A 22,215-nucleotide genomic window follows, 5' to 3' on the forward strand; every position below is an offset into this window, starting at 1 on the left:
ATTTTTAAAGCTTTTGTGCATAAATTTTATTGATGGGCTATGAAATGACACTTCATCAAACATGAGTTTTGGGCGGCAATGGCATCGCCTTTTGTTAATTTTACAAGCCCTTCTCTTTTCCCTACGATCATCCAGGCACCATCAGTAACCATGCCAGATATGTTGACAGTGGACAAAGAAAATCACTTTAATATAGTTTTTATTGCTTTGTATAAATCTTTTGATTTAGTTGTGTTTTTAATGGCACTAAAGAAGCCATTTCTTCAGTGACATTATATTTGTCATCAATATCTCTAGTGAAAATGGCAAGTTGAGCTGTATCTCCAGCCTCAGTGCTATCATCCATCGCCAAAGCATAAAACTTAAAGTTAGCAGTGCCCAGGCTGGTGTGGCTCAGTGGATCGAGTGCCGGCCTGCAAACCCAAGGGATGCTGGTTCAATTCCCAGTCAGGGCACATGCCTGGGTTGTGGGTCAGGTTCCCAGTAGGGGGCGTGGGAGAGGCAACCACACATTGATGTTTCTCTCCCTCTTTCTCCCTCCCTTCTCCTCTCTCTAAAATAAAGGTAAATAAGTAAAGTCTTTTTTTAAAAATGAATAAAATTATTAGCTTTACTCTCCAAACTTTTTTTGATAGACTTTATAATTTCTTTAATTTGCCTGGTTATAGTCTGGTGAGAAAAACTGATTTTAGAAATATTCCCCATTTTTTTCAGGGCAAATTATATATGCCATACTTTCTATACATTGCTTAAAAAACTCACCATCAGCAAATTCTTTTGATTTTTTTGCTATTAAATATGCTACCACATAACTAGCTTTTACAATGGAATCCGCCTAAGTTGTAACTTTTTGAAAAAATTTTTGTTGAGAAGACAGACTTTTCTCTAGTTCCGCCATTTTGTCCCAACAACACAATCCTTCACACACATTGAATTTGGCAGCACGTTTTTGCATATAATGCCTTTTCAAATGACAGCCTTTGGAAACTTGCACAAATTCCCTACAAATTAAGCAGAATGCCTTACTATTTGCCTCGACAAAAAAGTAGTTACCTGTCTACTTTTCACTGAACACTCTTCCTTTGTCTGTCATTTTTCTGGTTTGGAGTTCTTTTTTCTTTTGAGATGTTGTAGAAGCCATATTGGAATTTAAAAAATAATAACAAATAAAAGACTTTATTCACTTTTATTATGAAAACTGACAGGAAAATAGAAAGCAAGGCGTGGGCCCTTCCCAAGCAAGCAGGGCAAGGTGAGGGGTTGATTGTAAAACGAGGCGGGTGTTGTGTGAGGTACCCCCAAGGTGTGGGAGTACCTTTAATAATCAAATAAGAATGCTTACCTGACTTCTAAATAACATTAAACACCTAACATTGCAATGGTAGGCTGAAACACTATTGATAATCGCTGCCTCACTGAGTCACCACGAGCACATGTAACATCTGATGGTGGCAATTCCGCTGTCTGCTCTTAGAAGATAGCGCAGTAGAAGCCGCACTAAAGTGGGAAGCTTTGGAAAACCTTTGTTCACCCAAAACCCCAGGCGCTCTGGGAGAGCGATAAGGCCATCTGGGAAAAGCAAACAGCAGGATAGTCAGTAGGACTGGGACTAGCACCCCCACTGATAGAACCAATTATCACATTCTGCTTCTGCATCCCGCTTTTGTCACGTAGACAGGAAGACCCCTAAGCTATATAACCCCCCAAGAATCCTTTGTTTGGGGCTCAGAATTTGGAGATGACTCCTCTGGGCCCGTGCACGTTAATAATAAACCTCGTACTCCAGAATCCCTCGGTGTCTGGTTGCTTCGTTTTCCTATAACAGCACAACTCTGTGAAACGGAAGCCAGGCACGTGTACAAACAGCAAGAGCATAAGTACGTTTATTTTATGTGACACTGAAACACGTAATCATGAAATAACTCATAATGTTTTAAGTAAATTCATGATTTTGTGTTGGGCCACATTCCTCGCCATCCTGGGCTGCATGTGGCCACGGGCCGAGGATTGGACACCCCTACTCTACACGGTGGCCTGTGCCTGAATCCTGGCCTCCACATCTTACTGTGTGACTTTGGACAATTTATTTAAAACTTCTGTGCTTCACTTTTGTTGTATAAAATGGAAACAATAGAACCTCCATCACAGAACTGCTACGAGGGTAAGGCCGGAGAGAGAAGCTAGGGAAATTCCTTGGCAAGCGGTATGGGAAAACTGAGACAGACAGCTGAACAGATTGTCAGAGCCATTTATAGCCAGATACAGAAAGCCACCAAAACCAGGTGGGCAATGCCAGGATCACCTGCAATGACTAACGACCCCCCTGTCCTGGTGCTGGCCAATCGGTAGAGACCATGACCCTGAAAGTGCACACCTGGGACACTGATGAATATTCTGCTGCAACCCTCCCCTGAGCCTTCCCCTAAGATTCCTGCCTGCAAGAGATAAAACCCCTCAGGACGAAGAACCTAGCACCTGTGCCTTTCCCTCCCTTCTCTTCCCTCACACGTGTGCATCCCCCAAACTCTAAGGGACCCCACAAGACTGGCAACCAGAGAAGCGATGGGAAGTGGCAGCCCATCCCAAACTAACCTCCTGACCTTGTCTGCAAGGCCCCCTTTTTTCTGACTTCCCAGTGAGCCAAAGCAGACCCGCCTCAGCTCCTTTCTTTCCTACAACATTCCTAGAGAACCAAAGCAGCACCGCTGAGGTCTCTCCTGTTGCTTCTTCTATGCTAAGCCCTTCCTTGTTCCAATGTCCCCAGCTTTAATAAACGTACCCTCAAAGTCACATGGTTCTATATTACAAAATCTTTCCCGCACTAAATCAGGAATCCACGCAATACCAGCTGGCCCTAGGCAGACCCGCTCAGGGCCAGGTCCCCTGTCTAACTAGAGCAAATAGGCCGAGTGAAGTGCTCGGAACAGCACCTGGCATGTCGAGAGCCCTTGCGGCACATTAGTTGCATTCAGTATCATCATTTTGACCCATTATTCCCTTTGCCCTCTCTCCCCCGACACGCACCCCAGCAGCCTGGGAGCCCCCACTTGCAACCCCTCTGCTTCATGATGTCTGACAGGGTCCAAAGGCAAAACAACAGGGCTAGGCTTCTCCTCAGATGCCCTTCCTTGTTTTATGAGGGGGTTGGGTGGCAGGTCTTTTCAGAAACCCCTGTCTCATCGACCGGAACAGAATTCCACCCCTGCTCCTAAATGAGTAACAAGCAGAGAGGAAATAAATGGAACGCCCTAGTTATACAACACCTGAACAAATCTGTCTTCCATCAGCTTTGACCACTGCTTCTCAAACTCCAGGTGCCTCAGAATCACCTGGAGAGTTTGTTGAAACACGGATCTCTGTCCCACCCCACCCCCACCCCCGCCAGGCTTGAAAGGTAGGTCTGTGGCTGGGTCAAGAATTTGCATTCTCACGAATTTCCAGATGCGGCTGATGCAGATGGCCAGGAACCAAACTCTGAGAATCTTGGCAGGGAAGAGGGATAAATATCTGCACCAAAGATGTAAGCCAGTATCCAACTGCCCCTGGAGATTGAGATGGGGTGCGTGCAAACCCCAGCACAACCGTGACCATGTGAAGACCTCCTAGAGATTTCTGCCAGTTCTTGGGCTATGTTCTCATGGCCACTGTCCTGCCTCTGCTGATTTTTTGCAGCTGTTGCCTTCGTTTCTGACCTGGAATTGAACCAAATGAGGGACAAGGGAGGGAGAATATTTCCTCCTGCTCCCAGAGCAACCGTGCGAGCAGGACTTTTGCTAAAGACACAGCACACAATGGGAAGTAGCACAAGAGACATTCCTGTTCTCAAAAGCCCTGAGGCCACCCTGACACTGAGAAGGTTCTCAGGTTCTCACAGCCCTTCACTCCACACAGGGCCCAGCCACCACCGCCCTCCCCTCTCCTCCCCTCTCCTCCCTTCCTCCTCCTACACTCCCCTCCTTTCCAGGCTTCTTAAAGGAATCACTGAGGGTTTTGAGCCTCGGAGGCAGTGAACCTGCTGGCTGGGTGGGGTAACCCCTAAAATACATCTAGAGGCACCAGTCTGGGGGACAGGGGTTTAGAAAACTCCAGGAAGACAGTATCTTTTAATGGAATTTAATTTCACCTCCTCAGATTCTGGGAGAGTGACCACGCCCTTCACTGAGGGTGCTTAGGGAGGCCCAATGACAGGGGAGAGGGGACTCTCTGGGATGTCTGCTTATTCCTGAATCTCAATTTCCAATGCACCTGGAGGAGTCCAGAGGGAGGCGTTGGTATTTATAATGCTTCCTTCTCAGGAGAGTAGACCCTGCATTGTTAAATAAAAGGCCCTTCTGTTCTGAGGCCTCTCACTGGGCTTGGCCCAGCACAGGCAGCCTGGTGGGGAGTTTCAGAGGAGGGGCTGGGAAGGGCCCAAATGCTCTCACTGCTGTTGGAGTCAAGAGTGAGCACGGGAGTCCCTGGGGGCGATGAGGGGAAGCTGTGAAGGAAGGAGGGAAGGTGGAGACTGAGCCAGCTGATGGGAGCAGCCAACCGGGCCAGGGCAGCAGGGAGGGGGTGGGGAGTGGGGTGAAGGATGAATGAGGACCTGGTGGCCACAGCACAGGGATGTCCCAGTGCCATTTGTAGTTGTCTGCTGAGCAGCACTGTCACTTCCAGAGACCCACACATCTTCAGTGAAATTCTGCTCACAGAGCAGCCTGCTATTCATGGTTTCTTGGGAGAAGAAATGGGCTGCATCCTACATCTGAATCAATTCCAGGCCGGAAATAAAGGGAACAGCTGCTACAATTCAGGAGAAGCAGGAGACCAGAGTCACTGGATTGTAAACCTGAGAAATTGCAGAGGTCTGGTGGAGGGCAAGGGATGGGGTCTAAGCTAACCGTATTTCAATCCCCATGAGCTGAAAACCCGCAGCTAAGCCTGGGCTCTGCCATTGCCATCAGACCAGATGCCCCTGCTTCCTCGATAAAGAAGTCTGTTTTGTTCAGGTGAGAGGGTGTAGGTAGGGGGGCATTATGATTGGTCAAAGATAATTACACGTGTTTCCACTCCCGTCTGCTGTGACTGGGTTGGGGCAGGCATGTGACTCTGTTCTGGCCTATGAGACAGAAGGGGAAGTCCCCCTTGGGGCTTTTGGGAAGGACTTCCCTCTCTAATAAAAGGAGAGAGGGGATTGAGGGCAAGCCCTTTCTCAGCTTTCTATCATGATACTACTTTCTGTGGCAGAGCAGCTGATCCGTTACAAGTGGAGGCTCCAGAATCAGGGTTAAAAGCATGAACCTGCCTCTGATTATCTGTGGGATTTTGAACAAGTTTCTTGAACTTTCTGCCCCATGTTCCTCATCTGCAAAATGAAAATAATAATGATGCTTTCCTCACAGGGTTGTTGTGAAGACCAAATGAGTGAATATACCTAAAATGTTTAGACAGTTCTGGCACACCGGGAGCACCCAATACATGGTAGCTGTTACTATTTCTGCTCTCTACAGATATGATGCTGTATCCATAGAGAACAAAGCCATCTTTCAGCCATGAAGTAGGGACCCTTGACATGGAAGATGGAAAGACAGAAAGGAGTATTGATTCAAAAACATTTTACCTCAAGACTTCAAGATAATAATCATTTATCAGACTTTTGACTAAGATCAACTGTCAATACAATAAAACCCCCAACTCTTTAGGCAACTTTTAGTTGAGTATTGTTACTTGCAACCTAAAGTGACTTAACCAACTGGTACATTTGCTTGATGACCAGTATTGATTTACAAGGAGAAAGGAAACCATCTAGTCTATGGGAACACTCATACTTATTGATAAGAATACCCACCAAGGAGACAAACTGTGGCACTGATTGCTGGTTAACCTCAAATATTTAGTTTCATTCTTTAACAAAAGAACTGCCATAGTTTAGCTGGGCACATGCTGCCTAGCTAGAAATTATATGTCCTTTGCAGGCAGATGAAGCCATATGCCCAAGTTTGAGCCAAAGGAATGTGAATGGAAGTGATGTGTGCTACATCCAGGTTTGGCCCCTAAAAGGATGGGGCAAGCCCGGCCCTCACTCTTCTCTCTTTTTGCTGGTGGGAAGATAGCAGGAGCGGGAGCAGTCACCTTGGATCCAGAGATGGAAACCATTCTGTGGATGGGCAGAGCAGGCCCACCAGCCCCAAGCCACCTACTTCTCACCTCTTACATACAAGAAAAAGAAACAATCTTGTTAAACCACTGTATTTTTGGATTGCTCCCCTACTGCAGATCTCTCTGAGGTTACAGAGTACCAGGTGGAAAGAGTGGCACCGAAATCCTGTTCTGTGGTTAGTACTGTGACCCTATGTATCAGTTAGCTATTGCTACATTAAAAAAAACACCCAAAACTTAGGACTGAAAACAATGATTTGTTATTTCTTATGATTTGGTGGGTCGGTTGCCTTCTTAGGCTGGCTTTTCCAGGGACTGTTTGTGCAGCTACATTCGCTTGGGGGAATGACCCAGCTGAGGCCTGGATTCATCTGGGGCAGTGGGATGGCCAGGCCTCCCTCTCCATGTGGTATTACCTCCTCAAGGAAGATAGTCTGAGCTAGGTTTCCTCACATGGTGGTTCCATTAGAGTTTCAAGAGAAAGTCTCAAAGGATAGCACTCATTCAATCTTCCTTTGTGTCACAATTGCTGATACTTGATTGGTCAAAGTAAGTCACATGGCTAGGCCAAGAATCAACATGGAAGGATGTAGATACCAGGAGGCTTGATTCACTGAGTCATTTGGGTAACGATCAACCTCACCCTCTCATGCCCCATGAATTTTGGAAGCTCATTAAGGATAATTAGAAATTCTAGTGCAATGCTCATTAGGACCATCTGCACAGGGACTAATTACCCCCTAGGAACAGGAAAAATTAAAATTCATTCCCTTATTTGGCTATCACCTTGCTTCAAAGAATTGTTTCAGGTTGTTTATGTAAATACAAAAGGGTTTTAAATAATAAAATTTAAAAGGAGTATTGGAGAGAATCAGAACAGAAGGAACAAAAGAAAAAGACCAGGAGGAGGGTCAGAACCAATGCACATGGCCCGGGGGGACATGCTCCCGCCAGAAGAGGGCACAAGGGTCTCCGGAGGGCGCTGGGACAAGACCAAGAAATGGTCAGGGCTCACCGTGCCCTCAGCGGTCCTGGGCTCTGTCTCCTGCTCCAACAGGGTTTGGACGGAACAGACTTAGGGGCACCGCTTCTTTCCAACTACCCTCCAGCCTCTTTTCTAGTCGCCAGCCATCCGCAGCCTCCAGAACCAGCCAACGCTGTTTTTGACCTTAATTCTTCATTGCCAGCAAATGTGAGCTCCCAAATTCATCAGAATTATTCCACCGAGGTGGAGGCTGCCGTCAACCACCTGGCCAACCTGCGCCTGCAGGCCTCCTACACCTACCTCTCTCTGGGCTCCTATTTCGACCGCGAGGATGTGGCTCTGCAGGATGTGGGCCACTTCTGTGAGCTGGCCGAGGAGGAGCATGAGGGCGCAATGGAAGCCGCCTTGGCCTAGAAGAGGAGCCTGACCCAGGCCCTTTTGGATCCTCATGCCCTGGGTTCTGTCTGCACAGACCCCCATCCCTGTGACTTTCTGGAAAACCATTTCCTGGGTGAGGAGGTGAAACTTATCAAGAAGATGGGCGATCACCTGACTCTGACATCCACCTGACTCTAACATCCGCAGGCTGGGTAGTCCCCCCAGGCTGGGATGGGTGAGTATCTCTTCAAGGCTCACCCTCAAGCATGACCAGGACGCCTTTGGGGCCCAGAGGCCTTTTAGGGGCTGGCTCCTCGGCACTTCCCTGGCATCTGGCTTTTGCCTGAGCCTCTCCCTGAAATCACTAAATACCCTTTTAACCACCCGGGAACCCTCTCCCATGCACTGGGCCGAAAGGAAACAATTAAGTTTTTGCAAAAAAAACAAAGAAAAAGAAAGCGAGGAAGGAAGGAAGGAAGGAAGGAAGGAAGGAAGGAAGGAAGGAAGGAAGGAAGGAAGGAAGGAAGGAAGGGAGGGAGGGAGGGAGGGAGGGAGGGAGGGTCAGGGCAACCTTCTCCTATATTCCATTTCTGGCTGAGTCAGCTTTAGTCCCTCGCTTCCAAAAGTACCTTAACCACTCCAGGCTGGCAGAATGAGATGGGGTCAGAGTTGGTGGGTCTGAGCGTCTCCCTATGATCCCAGACTGGGCTGTCCCTAAGAAATGGGTACATCTAGCCAAAGGCTGAAGGTGCCATTGGATGAGCTGCGGCAGGCTGGGACACATTTCATGCTGCCTCTGGCACTCGCTGCCAAGATGCAGAAAGCCGGCGAAGAGTGAGAAGCAAAGGGGGAGGAGAGCTGCTGAGGGGGAGTCAGCAGGGCCTGCACGGGCATTACCTCCAAGCCTCTTCAGACACAGCCCAGCACGGGACGGAAGAGATGCTTCAGCTGACTTAAACAGTTCTGGGAGGCAGGGAAATCTCAGTGATTGAGGCTCATATTCCTGAAGATTTCCCTGAGGGCTGACGTGATAGCCAGCCTCCACTGTCCCCAGCAATCCCCACTCCTGCTGACCAGGTCCCTGTATAGGCCCCTCCCACATTCAATGGGGCTGACCTGGCGACCAGTAGGATACGGCAGGGGAGAGGGCAGGTGATTTTCAAGGCTATGTCGTTAACGACATGGCTTCGGCCTCCCTCTCCTTGGGGGGAGCCAGCGCCATGTGGTGGGACTACACGAGCAGCCCTGTGGAGAGGCCCGTGAGGTGAGGACTAAGGCGGCCTGCCGGCCATCAGCACCAGTTTGCCCTCCGCGTGAGTGAGCCACCGTGGGAGCAGGGACTGCAGTCCCCACTGACATCTCGACCACAGCTTCAGGGGAAGCCCTGAGTCGGAACCAGTGGCTAACCCGCTCCCGGATTCCGATCCGCAGAAGCCGTGTGAGAGAATGAATGTTCATCACGGCTGAGTCTGGGGGCAGCCAGTGGCCTAGCAATAGATAACTGGCAGCACTGAGGATGAGAATGTTCTGGGCTTGGAACGTCTCTCCAGAAAGAAGTCACAAAGGGTGACTCCGATCACAAAGGATAAAACTGTGGCTGAGGCCTGCCTCAAAGGAACCGCGGGCACCCACGGCAGCCATGCAGACCCCGCCAGCTTCCCCCACCCAGGCGAGAGAAGGAAGGGGGCTCCTCTGCCAGTTGAGGGGAGAATCCCAAACCCTTGGAAACAGCTGCCAACTTCCATGTCCTTGTAGGAATGTCCTGCTTCACCATCCCGCAGGCCAAAGTAAGTTCACAATCCTGCTGATATTCAAAACACCAGGATTTCTGAGTGCCCATCCTGGGGGCCTTTTCTTCTCCTGAGGTAATTCCAAGGATCCCAGAGCATCTACCAATCCGAAGGAAGCCATCTTGATTAGATTTTCCTAGTAAAGGGGAAAAAAAAGCCAAACCAGAAAATCTGGTCTAGGGCACAGAGGAGACCCAGTTCCCAGCGACACTGTCTTCCCCAATCCAGAAGTGTCAGCAGTCTCTCAGAGCGTACCCGGGGAGTGAAGTGTCGCACTCACAAAACACACAGGTACCCGTCCCAGGAATGACTCAGGGATGTCCCAATTTGTCAGAGCAGCGAAACCCAGGCGGTTGGCACAAGCTGTCCCAACTGCTGAGTCAGGCTGCGCGCTTCCTGGGAAGGGAAGGGAGACTCCAGGTTGTGCTAATAGCGTGGGGACTTCTGCTGTCTGGACTTGCCTTTCCCTCAGGGAAGGGTAGGCTTCTGAGGGTTTGCGATTTGTCTTCTCTTTTCTGCCTTCTAATTTTCCACGTGCTTTTCGCCCCAGCACGTTTCACCGCCTGCAGACCCAAAGTGCTCAGAGACCTTTACCCCCAGGATCCACTTCCAAGTAGTCCTACTCTCTTCTCTCAAAGATTCCTTTTTCGGGAAAATGCTGATGGGCTTGGCAACAGCACTGTCCTCTGGCGACCTCCCTCCTCCTGATGTCATAGTCATTGTGTAGGGACAGGGGCTCTTGTCCAACCTCACTCCCCACCTCCCCGGGGTGGGAGGGAGGTTTCCTTCCACAGTCCTGGGCCCAGCATACAGGGAAGGGCCCAGGAGCCAGGGTAGGACCCTCCTGGGAATCTCTGCCCAGTCCCCAGTAGGACAAACGCACCCTTGGGTGGCCCCATACCACTGCCCCCACTACCACTCTTACGTCCTGGTCCAGATCTTAACTACCACAACGGCTTTCAGGACCTGCCTGCCCATCTCCAGCCCTGGGCCAGCTGTCGCCGTCCCAGAGCAGGGGTCTCAGCTGAAGAGGGAAGTGAGGTCACTCCAGAGAACCTTGTCTGCTGAGCTGGGGTGGGACTGAGTCTGTAGTTATTCCCAGTACATTCTGGAGAACTTTCTGGGAAGAGCTGGGGAGGCGTTTTATGCTGCAGGCCTCTATGAATGTGAGCTTATAGGAAGGCCAGAGAAATGGCGAGGTCTAGGGGGCACCTCAGCCACCCTCGGCCTCAGCGTCATCAGGGTACAGCCAAGAGGGGTGGAGGCACGGCCTTTCCACCTACACCCACCGCAGAAGAGGAGGAGTCTGCTTTCCCACCTGGGACAGGGGAATAATAAGCAGATTATAGAAGTAAGCCTCTGATGAGGTGAATTTTCCAAAGGAAGCTGACACACTGGTAGGCAGGGCAGGCTTGGGGTGAAGTGAGACCCTGAGATTTCAGAATTCAGCCTCAGAGAGGCGCTCTGAGTCCTGGCAGCAAAGCCAGGCAAGCAAAGACAAGGACTGATTTTTTGGTGCTCATAAATCTGTCTAGGGAACATGATTTGTGTGCCTGGTCACATTTGTCAAATGAGAAAGTGACTGAATAGGTGAATGACTGAATTCATGGTTCTAGGTGAAATCACTCGGGGAAATGGCACTGTGACATTCTGAAATCGTAAAATCTGAGTCCTAGAGGTCAACAATGGTCGAAAACTGGGAGCTGCCCCTCAGCTTCCAGCCCCGGAATTCCTTGTGGTGCTGCTGAGATTTGCCTCAGCGCCACCTGCTGGCGGGCACTGACTCTGGCCAGCTCCTATTATAGTTGGGAGTGTCACCTGGATGGCAGAGAAGATGACAGAATGGGGACCGGTCTCTCTGCAGGAACAGCTTTTAACTGACGTATTCTGAGGGCCAGTCAAGAAAATATAGCAAACCTTGGAAAAGGCAAAAGATATTCACATGTTTCCTTTCAGAGGAGGACTGGGTGTCCTCTGAGGATGATTTGATTCTTTCAGGGTGAGCGAGACTGATTACCTTTGACTGAACAGAGGTAACTCGTTCAAAACAGATAACAATGCGAGAGACTCCTGTCCCCACCCGCGCCAAGGGACTCTGTCCAGTAGAGACTGTAAACACCTGAAGCCAAAGTCTCATTCGAACCATTTTCAACAACTTGCTGATTCCTTGTCAGTAAATGAGCTGAAGAAAATCTCTGACATGTGTTTACTTTGTTTATTTGTATGAGGGTCAAAATTTTACCGTTTTTTAAAAAATTGACTCGAGAGAGTGAGAGAGAGAGACACACACATCAGTCTATTGTCCCCTTTTCTCTGCACCCATCGGGCGATCCTTCTATGTGCTCTGACTGGGGACCTACCAAGCAGTGTTGTCGTATCAGGACAACGCTCTAACCAACCAAGCTACCTGGCCAGGGACAAGATTTTACCTTTTTAAAAATTATACTTGAGCAGATTCGTGGTCCCCAGGGAAGCTACATTCTCTCACACCTTCCTTCCCTTCCTGCCCCTCACCTGTTCAGGTGGCACCAGCAACAGCATCCTCCGGGTCGCCACTGTGCCCAGCACAGACTTCGAGGACACGCTGCCCTGCAGCCTCTTCCTCCAGACCTCCGGCTCCCGAAGGCAGGGTCAGGTCTGATTCTCACTGGACCTGCAGAGCTCGGTCGATGCTGTTGAATGAATTGATGACTAGCGTTAGTTTGGACCACACTTCACTGCTGAGGAAGGAGCCTGGTAAACAGGAAGCCAGGTATATACATGGGGCATAACACTCCTTTTTTTTTACTTTATTTTTATTTTACTCAATCTATTGGGGTGACATTGGTTAATAAAACCATACAGGTTTGCAGTGTACAGCTCACCAAAACATCACCTGCCTACTGTCGTGCACTCACCGCCCATAGTCAAGTCTCTCTCCGTGCGCTTTTGCCCACTTCCATCTCTTCCCGCCCCCAGGACAGAACACTTCTGAGTCTCAGCTGCCATATCTGTGGAACGAGGATAATATTTCCTATGTGTTGAGCATACAGATGGGAAGGAAATCTTAAGGAACTGCTGCATATCTTTGATTTCCACTCTTTAAATCCTTTCTAGTCCTGCCTCTCAGCACACCCCCAGGATAACACAAACCGGAACAGAGTCATTTCCTCTGGCTCCCCACCCTGCCAGGCCCACAGAAAGCCTTCGGTTAATTCTCCCTGCCTGGTTAATGAAGGAGAAGGGAAGAGCCGGGTGGCTTGAGGGGCTGAGGTGCACCTCACAGGGTGGACAAGAAACAGGACTCAGCAAGAGCCTTGGGCACAAATGCTGGACAGCCGAAAGGAAAGGCAGGGGTGTGCTGAAACAAACGGAGAAACTCCAAGAGAAAAACCAAAGGGAGAAAGAGGCTGGAAAAGGCTGGATTTCAAGTAGCTGCAAGTCCCCACCCTAGCCCCAACCCATCCCAAGTCACTGGAGTCCAACTGCCTTTCCAGCTGCAAAAGTTTCAACTGCTAAGAATCGCTGACTCCTAAATAACTGGGACTGGGGCGCCACCTCGTGGCCATTTCCAAAACTGCCCACCCCCGCTGAGTGGTGCCCAGATGCCCAGGTGCGGAGGGAGCCAAGCCAATCCTTCCTACGTTCCTGGCCTCCCCATCCACTTCATCCTTAACTTCTCCCTTCCATTTACTGAACACGGACTATTTCTGAGGCTCTATGCTCAGCCCTTTTTAGGACTTAAGTGTATCTAACCCTTGGTAATACTTAGTTCAGGTAATATTTAATACCATTTCACAGATGAGGCTGAAGCACAGAAAGATGAAGGAGTTTTCCTGAGACTGAGTGGCTAGGAAGGTGACCAGAAGAGCTTCTCTCTGTACAGAAGTGGGACTGTGAGGGAGCTGGTCCTGCCTCTGAACAGCAGTTAGCCTTGGGGCCTTTCAGCTCTATGCCAAAGTGGTTTTGGTGCCAACTCTTTGCCAGACCCTCTATTGGCACTGAGAGCTCCTGTAACCCTCTGTCTGGGTCCCTGTTGGCACCTCCCACGGTGCCAATCACTGTCTTATAGCCTAATTTACTCAAGTATCAATCTCCCACCTCGACTGTGGGCTTCGTGAGAGCAGGGACCTAGTCTGTTTTTTTAGAATATTTTATTTATTTAGTTTTAGAGAGAGGGGAAGGAAAGGACAGAGAAAGGAAGAAAAGCATCAATGTGAGAGAGACACATCAATCAGTTGCTTCTCTTATGAACTCCAACCAGGGACCAAAGCTCCAAGCAGGTACATGCCCTGGCTGGGAATCGAAACAGCAACCTCTTCCTTTGCAGGACAACGCCCAACCGTCTGAGCCACACCAGGCAGGGCCCAAGTCAGCTCTCTTTACTGCTGTGTCTCAGCACTCAGAATTGATCCCAGAACACGGAATAGGTGATCAATAAACATTTGTGAATGAACTAATAAATCAATGGTAAGAGATTTAAAAAGCAAACTTGCCCCTGCTCTCAAGGTGTTGACAGCCTAGTGAGGTGGGCAGATTGATAAAGGGCAGATGTGGCTCTTGCCCACCCAACCTGCCACCCCCACCTTCCCTCGGTGCTTTACCAGAGGAAACTAAAGGAGCTTCAGGAGCCAAGAGGAGGCACAAGACCTGGCCCAGGGCCTCAAGACAGGCTTCCTGGCAAGGACAAAGCAGCAGAGCTAAGACCTATGAAGGAAAGAAGGGGAAAGACTCTCCAGGTAGAGGCCACGGCATGCGTAAGTGCCTGGTGAGGAGAACCTGGGTGGTGTGCACATTGAATTCTGAGTCTCAAGGATGAATGTAAGGGGAGAAGTAAAGGTCTGCAGGGAATTCAAAAGTGAGGCATTAGAAAAAATCCTTCCCTTAACTCCACCTCCAATTCCTCACCGAAGGAAGGGGAATAGGAATGGAATAAGACTCAGGCCCTGGCACACAGTGACTGTGAGGTCTCCCCACTACTTGATGATCCTGAGGAGGATGACTCACCAGGGCCCGACCAGTGTGAGGGCCCTAGAATCCAAGGGGAAAATAGCCTGAGACCTGGTGCTGGGGGGCAGGGAGGAACAACAGCATCCAGCTGGTTTAAATCAGTGCCTCTGAGAATGGCAGTCAGTACCAGGAGATCCCTTGGGGTCCAAATATCCAACCCTCCTGAGATGGCAGAGCCTCATCCTACAGTGCACGGGAGCCACGTCAAAGAACTGGCGTGGGCCTCACACAGAAGCCACGGGACAGGGACTTGGACACAACCAGTGATTCATCCTTTCCTCTGGCAGCTGCTTAATAAGATGTTTATTAAGCAGCTACTATGTTCCAGCTGTTAGAAGTCTGGGAGATGCCTCAAATAAACCAATATAGTGTGTGATTTTCTGTGTGCATGTGCGTGTGTGTAGTATATGAGATGTTGAAAATTTCTTCTAGGGAGAAAAATAAATAAAGATAAGAAGGAAAATAGGGAATGTAGGAATGGTTTGCAATTTTAAACAGGATGATATGGGAAGATGTCCTGAGAAGGGACCTCGGAGCGAGGCTGAGGCCATGCCTGCTGTGGTTCACGGAGCAGTGAAGAAGTCAGAGGGGGGCTGGGAGGAGGGAGCCAGATGACGCAGGGCCTTGTAAGCCACTGGGATGCCCAGATGAGGATACGGCTCCTGGTGACGAAGGTGCGAGACAGGAGAGAAGCACAGAGCCTCTCATTAGGCAATTCTAAACTTGTGTCTCATTACCCGACCACACCTCCCACAGTGCACCGTGAATTAATATTTTCTATAAATCCTGTAATTATCTTGTGAATAGCACAATTATATTGCATTGTGTTTGTGTGTGTTAAAAACATTCATTTGTTAAATGTAAACATTTAAAATATAACATGTATTATGCAACCCTTTTTACTTTTTCACTTAATAAAATGGAATCGTTAAAACTGGAAGCAGAGGGGGCTTTTCTTGACCTCCAAGAGTTTCCTGGAGGCTGGTCTACACTCACACTCACCTTCGGATACACATCTCACACTCACTCGCCCACAGTGCCCAGCCCGAACCCAGGGCTGGAAGGCAGAGACCTGTTCCCCTGCCGCCTCAGGCCCTGGTGCAGGGCAGATCCCTGCAGTGTCTCCCACTCCTGCTGCCTCACCTGACCTCGCCCTGGGCAGCTCACAGAAAGCACCCTTGTGGGCCATTAATACAAAACGGGCAGGAATTAGTGTGTCTACCTGACAGGTGGCTACACTGAGGCTCTGGGAGGACTGCCCAAAGGGGCTGAGGAGGGAGCAGGGAGTCTAGAGAAGCCGAGGTGGATATGGGGGAGATTTTAAAGTTTAAAGGTGAGGAGAAGAGCAGGAGAGTGTCCTTGCTAACTCTGGTGGATCGTGACCTCGGACAGACCTGGGTTTGAATCCCAGCCCCACCACTTATTTACTGTAGGTAAATTCCTTGGACTCCCTGACCCTCGGTTTCCAAATCTCTACAATGGGAATAATGATAGTGCTGTGTGATTTTGTTCTGCAGAGTAAGTGAAGTAGTATGGGTGAAACAGCTGTTGCTTTTATTATTGCAGTCTTGCCAAGTCCTCCGGGTAGAGGTGGGGTGGGAGGAGGCGGGGAGGAGGCTGTTCAGTTACACCCCACCCAGCCAGTCACACACTGGCTAGACTCCTGCTGTGCTGCTTCCTCTGCTGTGTAGACAGCAGTTATCGTACAATTATCACAGCCCAGCGTTCCCATCACCCCCTGCTTTACAGTCTACGAAGTGCTGTCACTCGTGCATCCAACGTTCACCAAGTGCCTCCTGGATCAACCAACACAGTGCTGGGTCCTGGTAGCTCCTGGCCTTGCCCCTGCACCCAGAGAGCTGACACCAAGTAGCCGATCATACAAATAAATACATGGCTGGGTTAAGGGCCCCAGTGCAGCCCCAACAAAACCGTACAGCAGCAGCCAAGGATAACTCTCACCTCCACCGTCTGGGGTGGAGATCCTGGATCTCAGGACAGGGCCGCCACTGGCCCAAGGGCACCAATGAGGTGGCGTGAAGGCCGCAGGAGGCCAGCACATCCAGCTGACGCCTTCTCCTACCCACGCTGGCCCCAGGGGAAGGAGAGCTCTGCCAAAGGATCCCCCTGGAGTGAGGCCTTCAGGATCTGCCAGGAAAGAGAAAGAGGCCTTCGCGGAGTCCTAGTCTCTTCACATCTGCTTTGTGTCTCCTGAGGGGTGGGGGGCTGGCTCAGGCCCTGGGGTCTGAAGCTTGGACATGTGGGCCTACCCTTCTGGCATAGCTGTTCCAGGCTTGGGCTGTAGGGGGCTGGGCTATGAGTTGGTTGGGGGAGGGCTGTTCCCCAGATGAGGCTGTGCCAGGGTGGTGTGGCAACCTGTCCACCTTGCAGGCAGGGCAGGCTGGAGGCTACACTGACTGAGTTGGGTTCGTTGGGCTACTGCTTGGTAACAACGCCAGAGTCTGCGGGTTCTGCTTTGCTCCTTGCAAAGCCCTTACCCAAACCCACTATACCACTTCTCTGGAAGAGCTTTAAGCTGGGGAGTGACTGGATCAGCTTTGAGTTTCAGGAAGATCCTTCGGGCTGCCCTACAGAGAGGGCGCTGCAAGAGGCAGAAGAGGACGGAGGGAACCACCCGGGGAGCTTTGGCGATTCATGAGCAAGTTGACGCTTGGCCCATGAGCAAGAGACAGCCCCTGTCTCTTTTGATCCTCACCAAAACCCTAGTAGGAGAGAAAAGGCACTGGGCATGGAGCTGGAAGACCACAGGTTAAGTCCTACTTAGTACCACATCCCTTTCATTCAGTCATTCAACAAACATTCACAAAGCAGCTACAGTGTACCGGGCACTCAGCTAAGCGCAGTGAGCAAAAACAGACCGACCAAGGGCTCTTCTGAACAGAATCAGGTAATCACATAAAAGCCAGGGTTTCAATTTACAGGTGTTATCCTGTGGCATCTCTCCGTGCCTCAGACACCCATACATACGTCCTGTTGGCTCTACCCAAGGGGATGGAGCCATCCGCTTTGTCCTCTTGGTATCTGACATCACGGCTGCTTCCTGGATTCTGAGACTCCACTCTGCTTAGGCTCCCCTCCCCTGCTGCAGTCTTCATGGCGGGTGGCCTTGAGGAGCTGGCACCAAACCCCAGGGCCCTGACATCTTAGTCACACCAGGGTCTTGGTGTGTCCCAAACCCACTATACCACTTCTCTCCAATTTGGCCTCCACTTTAGCCAGGGACCCAAACCACAAGGAAGGTTGGAAATGTTCCTAGATTTCCTTCTTTCTCTTCCCTCCACACTAGTCCAGCCATCTAACAGTTCATGAGTGCTTACTGCATAGCAGGCTGAGTAGACCCAGAGTTGGGACTGACCAAGAGGGCTTCTGTACATATATAAACACCGCTAGAGTCCCCACAAATTTAGGGGGTGGAAAGAGCTTTGTAATAAGTCTAGATTTTCCACAGTTAAGCCGGGGCGAAGAGGGCTCCTCTGGGGGGTCCTGCGAAGGGGCTGCTCACAGTTGCTAGGATGCATCGCCCAGAGCCCCTTGAAGAACTGAGACACTCATTCCCCCAGAAGCTACCTAATAAGAGATTATGTCTCTTCACTGGGGCAGCCTGTATTCAGTGATAGGTCACCGGGGGTCTCAAAGGCCTGGCCTCCTTGCCTCAGTTTGGGCCAAAATGAAGGGCTGTCCCAGCTCCCAGCACCCTGTGGGGAGAGGCCGAGGCCAAGCGTCAGCTTGCTCATGAATCACCAAAGCTCCCCGGGTGGTTCCCTCCGTCCTCTTCTGCCTCTTGCAGCGCCCTCTCTGTGGGGCAGCCTGAAGGATCTTCCTGAAACTCAAAGCTGATCCAGCCACTCCCCAGCTTAAAGCTCTTCCAGGCTTCCCATTGTTTTTAGGATAAACTGAAGCCCTGTGACCCGACTCACCACCCCCCAGGCCCCTCACCTCCTCTGAGCTCCTCCACCGGCAGGACATCTTCTCTACCTCCCGGCTTTCACACCGAGTGCTCTGGCCCACATGCCAGTCAGCTCCTTCGCATCGCACAGATCTCAGCTCAGACGTCCCTTTTCTCAGGGACAAGGTCGTGGGTCAATGGGGAGGTTCAAAGGCCTGAGTTTGGGCTAACTCTGAAGGGTGTTCCAGCCCTTCTGGGAACCATTTCTGACTCTGCCACCAATTAGGTGAGGCCTCCTGTTCCCTCATCTGCAGGTTTCCTGTATTTTTCACTCTTAGCCCTTGTCCTGCTTCATTATCGACTTCATTTGTTTGCTCAGTGCCTCCTGACCCCCTGCGGACCAGGGATGGACCAGGCACCCACACGCAGTGACGGATGACAGAACCCTGCCCTGGGGAGGGGGCGGGGAGCCGACGATGACAAACACACAGACAATAAAATGCGAGGTGCTGATCCACACTCTGGAAGAAAGCAAAGCAGGACAAAGGATAGAAGGGAGGGGGGACAGAATTGTGGGACAGTAATGTCTGAACAGAGGCTTGTATGAAGTAAAGGGAAGCCACAGAGAAACATCTGGGTGTGGAACATTCCAGGCAGAGAGAACAGCGGAGGGCCCTGAGGCCCTGGAACTTGACATGCAAGGAGGCCAGTGGGTTCAGAATGGAACAAATGGGGGCCAGAATGACAGGAGATGAGACCAGAGGGCTAGCAGGACCCCATCACTCAGGACCTGGTAAATCCCTGGAAAGTTTGGGTTTTATTCTGACTGGAAGCTGATGAGGGGTTCGGAGGGGCAGTTGTTGGGATGCTCGCTCTGGCAGAGGGGAAGCTGGAGGCCTCGTTCACAGGATAATGTGACAATACTGACAAGAGGTGGCGATGGCGTGGGGGGCAAGAAGTGGTTGGACTCAGGATGGACAGGGTAGAGCCATACCCAAGAGGATGGAGAGAGAGAAGGCCCAGAAAGTGTACCATGGCCTGGGTGAGGATGCAGAAACTTGAGAGGGGGGGTTGGTGATGGGTCTGGAGCTCAGTGAGGGTATGAGAGGTCCCCCATCCAGTCATGGGGGGTGGGGGACAAACGAGGCCCTCTTGTTAGAGGTATTTACGTTACCTCTGATCCCCACATCTCTCTATGAGATAGTTCTCATAGTTCCCGTTTTACAGATGAAGAAACTGAGACCCACAAAGGTGAGGCCACTTGTCTAGGGTGACCTGGGCCAGCTCTACCGCCCTCTACTACACCAGGCTGCTTTTCTCCACCACGAAGGCAGGGGGATGAATGAAATGGCTTCTCAGAGGCCTGTCTTGGTTCTTCCCACCCACCCTCACAGTTGAAGACCCTTCCAGGGTACAAACCCTCCTGGGTTCACCAGAGCCTGGGAAGATTTCCTAGTCGTACAATGTAACTAACAGCTCAGAACTGCAACCATCTCATTAAGCAATTAGCTCTGGGAGCTCCAAACCACGGAAGTGACCTCACTGGTCACTTGACACCACCCTGCCACTGGGGCTGGAGGTAATGGGGGTAATCATGGCAGTGGTGGTAATGACACTGACTGTGACGTTCTCAAGTGACAGAAAAGATGACGGCTCTGTCAGATCTTGATGTTGATCAAGATCCCCTGATGGATCTTGATGGAGGAGGTGATGGGGCTAGTAATTGACCAGTGGTAGTTAAGGTGATGACTCATGGTGGTGGCAGATCCTAGCGTTGATGGAGAGGCGACGGTGGCGGTGATGACCCTGTGGCTGGGCTCTCAGCCTCCATTCCTCCCTCCTAGATGGGGAGGCTGGAAAGGCAGCAAATACGTTCCTCTACCTTGCAGCGTTTGCCTGTGGACCATGTAAATGACATTCACTCGAGCAAGATCCAAGCTAAAGTGAGACTCTTGCTTCTGCATTTCAGTTTTCTCATTTATAAAACAGCAATACACAGGACAGTGCCTGCTACATAATAAGTACTTTGTAAATGTCAGTTGTTGTTGCTTTTTAAAAAAATTTCCTTAATCGTTTCTTGCCCCTTTTTGGCTGTTTCTGCCCACTAGCAAGGCTGCAGTAATGGGCGTCTGTCTGCCTCAGCTTTCTGGTGTCGGGTCTCCAGCTTCCAGCTGGCCCAGAGGCAGTGACGGTGGGGAAAGCGGTGGGAGCAGCTTCTTAAACACAGCCTCCTGATCCCCAGATTGAAGCACCTCGAATCCACAGCTCCTCCAGGTGGTGGTTCTCCTGGTGGGTCAGTTGTGTATTGCCTAGGAGTCATTCCTGGAGGCTGGGCTCACCAAGCCTCGCCAACGATCTGCGGCATGCCTTTCTGCTAAAAATACCAAGGGAGGGTTTCTGTTTCCTGTTCTGAACCCTGACAAACACAGACTGAAAGCCTGGTGGCTGAGGCTGTTGATACTTAAAGTGACACATGGGGCGACTGGTGAGGCTTATGGGGCTAGTTTGGTGGGCGCTGGATCTTGGGATTGATGCACATGGTGGAAGCAGGTGTCACAAGAGGTCTCGGTGCACGCAGTGGAATCTGACTCTGGCTGGCTTATGAAGAAAAGGACAGTGTTGGGGAGCCGGTGATAGACGCAAAGCCCAGAGGCCCTGGCTCAGATAGAGAGCAGGAACAACGGAAGTGACAGCATTGGGCAGACCAAACCCCAGTTCAAGACACCCAGACACAACTGTCACCACCAGACACCACACCAACTATTGCTACTAAAGACCACCTTTCCGAGCAAATTCCAAACCCTCCTGTCTTTGCATCACTCACTCAAGATCCAAAGTCCTGGGCTAAAGCATCAACTTGGCCCAGGCCAGGTTATGTGACCCTGTCCCCTCTGCCAGAGAGTGGCAGGAGGCGGGTCTGTGGTCCCTTCCAGCTTTAGTAGTAAGCAGTGGGGCCTTGATGTCTGTCAAAACTCACACAGTGGGGGTTTTCCCCTAAAAAGAAGAGGGATTTGGATGCATGGCAGCCAAAAATCAACTAAAGCCCACTTAGTGAGGAGGCCTGGTGGTGATGATGGAATAAAGAAGCTGAAAATGATGCTGCCTTCTTCATTAAAACAAAACTAAGTTTGGGGGCAGCAGGACCTTTCAACTCTGGCAAGACCTAAAGCCCCTTGTGATCACCCAGGGACTTCTGCTGTCGCCACCACAGGTGCCCCTGTGGACCGTCTTTCATACTCTGGCCAAGAGCAGATGGGACCCTGACGCTTTCCTTTATAGCCCAGTGTAGAGCGGGGACCAGGACATTCAGGTAAGATGCTATCAGTTGTCCAGGGAGAACACAGAGGAAAGAAGCACAGACATCTTTTCATTTATTCCACGCCCATTTATTTGGTGCCAACCAGATACCTGTTAGAGCAGAGAATAAGGGCCGGCCCCCATGAAGCTTATGATCCATGGAGAAGACAAACTAGTAGCACATGTAGACAAGGTAAGTGCGGGGCTGGAAACACAAGGAGAATGTGATAGGGAGGGACTAGAGGATTCAGCTCCTCAAGCCAAAGCTGGAAGGGTGAGCAGCCAGACGCGCATGCGGGTTCTGGGGCAGGAGGGGTGGGCTCCCAGTCCGAAGGCAAGGACAAGCTTGTTGTGCTCATGGACCAGAGAAATGGACGGTGTAGCTGCGGCCTACAGAGCCAGGTGAAAAAAGGGGCATTTTCCTCATCAGTAAGGGCTATCCTTTGATTAGAGGAACTTGTCATCAGGCATAAATCTAGAAAGAGAAGACAGGCATAGTGCGGGCACTTGTACAGATTCAGTGACGGTAAGGTGAGGGTTTCCCCCACGCTGGGCTCCTGTGTCCTCAGCTAGGTCATCGCTGCATAGGGGGAGGGAGAGAGTGGCAAGACACGTGTCCATTAGGCCGTGTGTCCCCAGACCAGTACTGGCCCAGGCCTGTTAGGAACCTGGCTGCACAGGAGAGGTGACCTTGAATGTAATGCCCTTGAATCATCCCGAAACCATCCCTG

The 22,215-nt window shown here is 50.7% G+C and overlaps 1 pseudogene; it reads left to right on the top strand.

Moving 5' to 3' along the window:
- Positions 1 to 6,717: 6,717 nt before the first annotated feature.
- Positions 6,718 to 11,932, top strand: LOC128626646 (ferritin light chain-like; annotated as a pseudogene).
- Positions 11,933 to 22,215: the final 10,283 nt, after the last annotated feature.

The sequence above is a fragment of the Artibeus jamaicensis genome, unplaced genomic scaffold (genome assembly GCF_021234435.1).
Source record: "Artibeus jamaicensis isolate MK-2021 breed Jamaican fruit bat unplaced genomic scaffold, CSHL_Jam_final scaffold_847, whole genome shotgun sequence".
Lineage (NCBI taxonomy): Eukaryota > Metazoa > Chordata > Mammalia > Chiroptera > Phyllostomidae > Artibeus > Artibeus jamaicensis.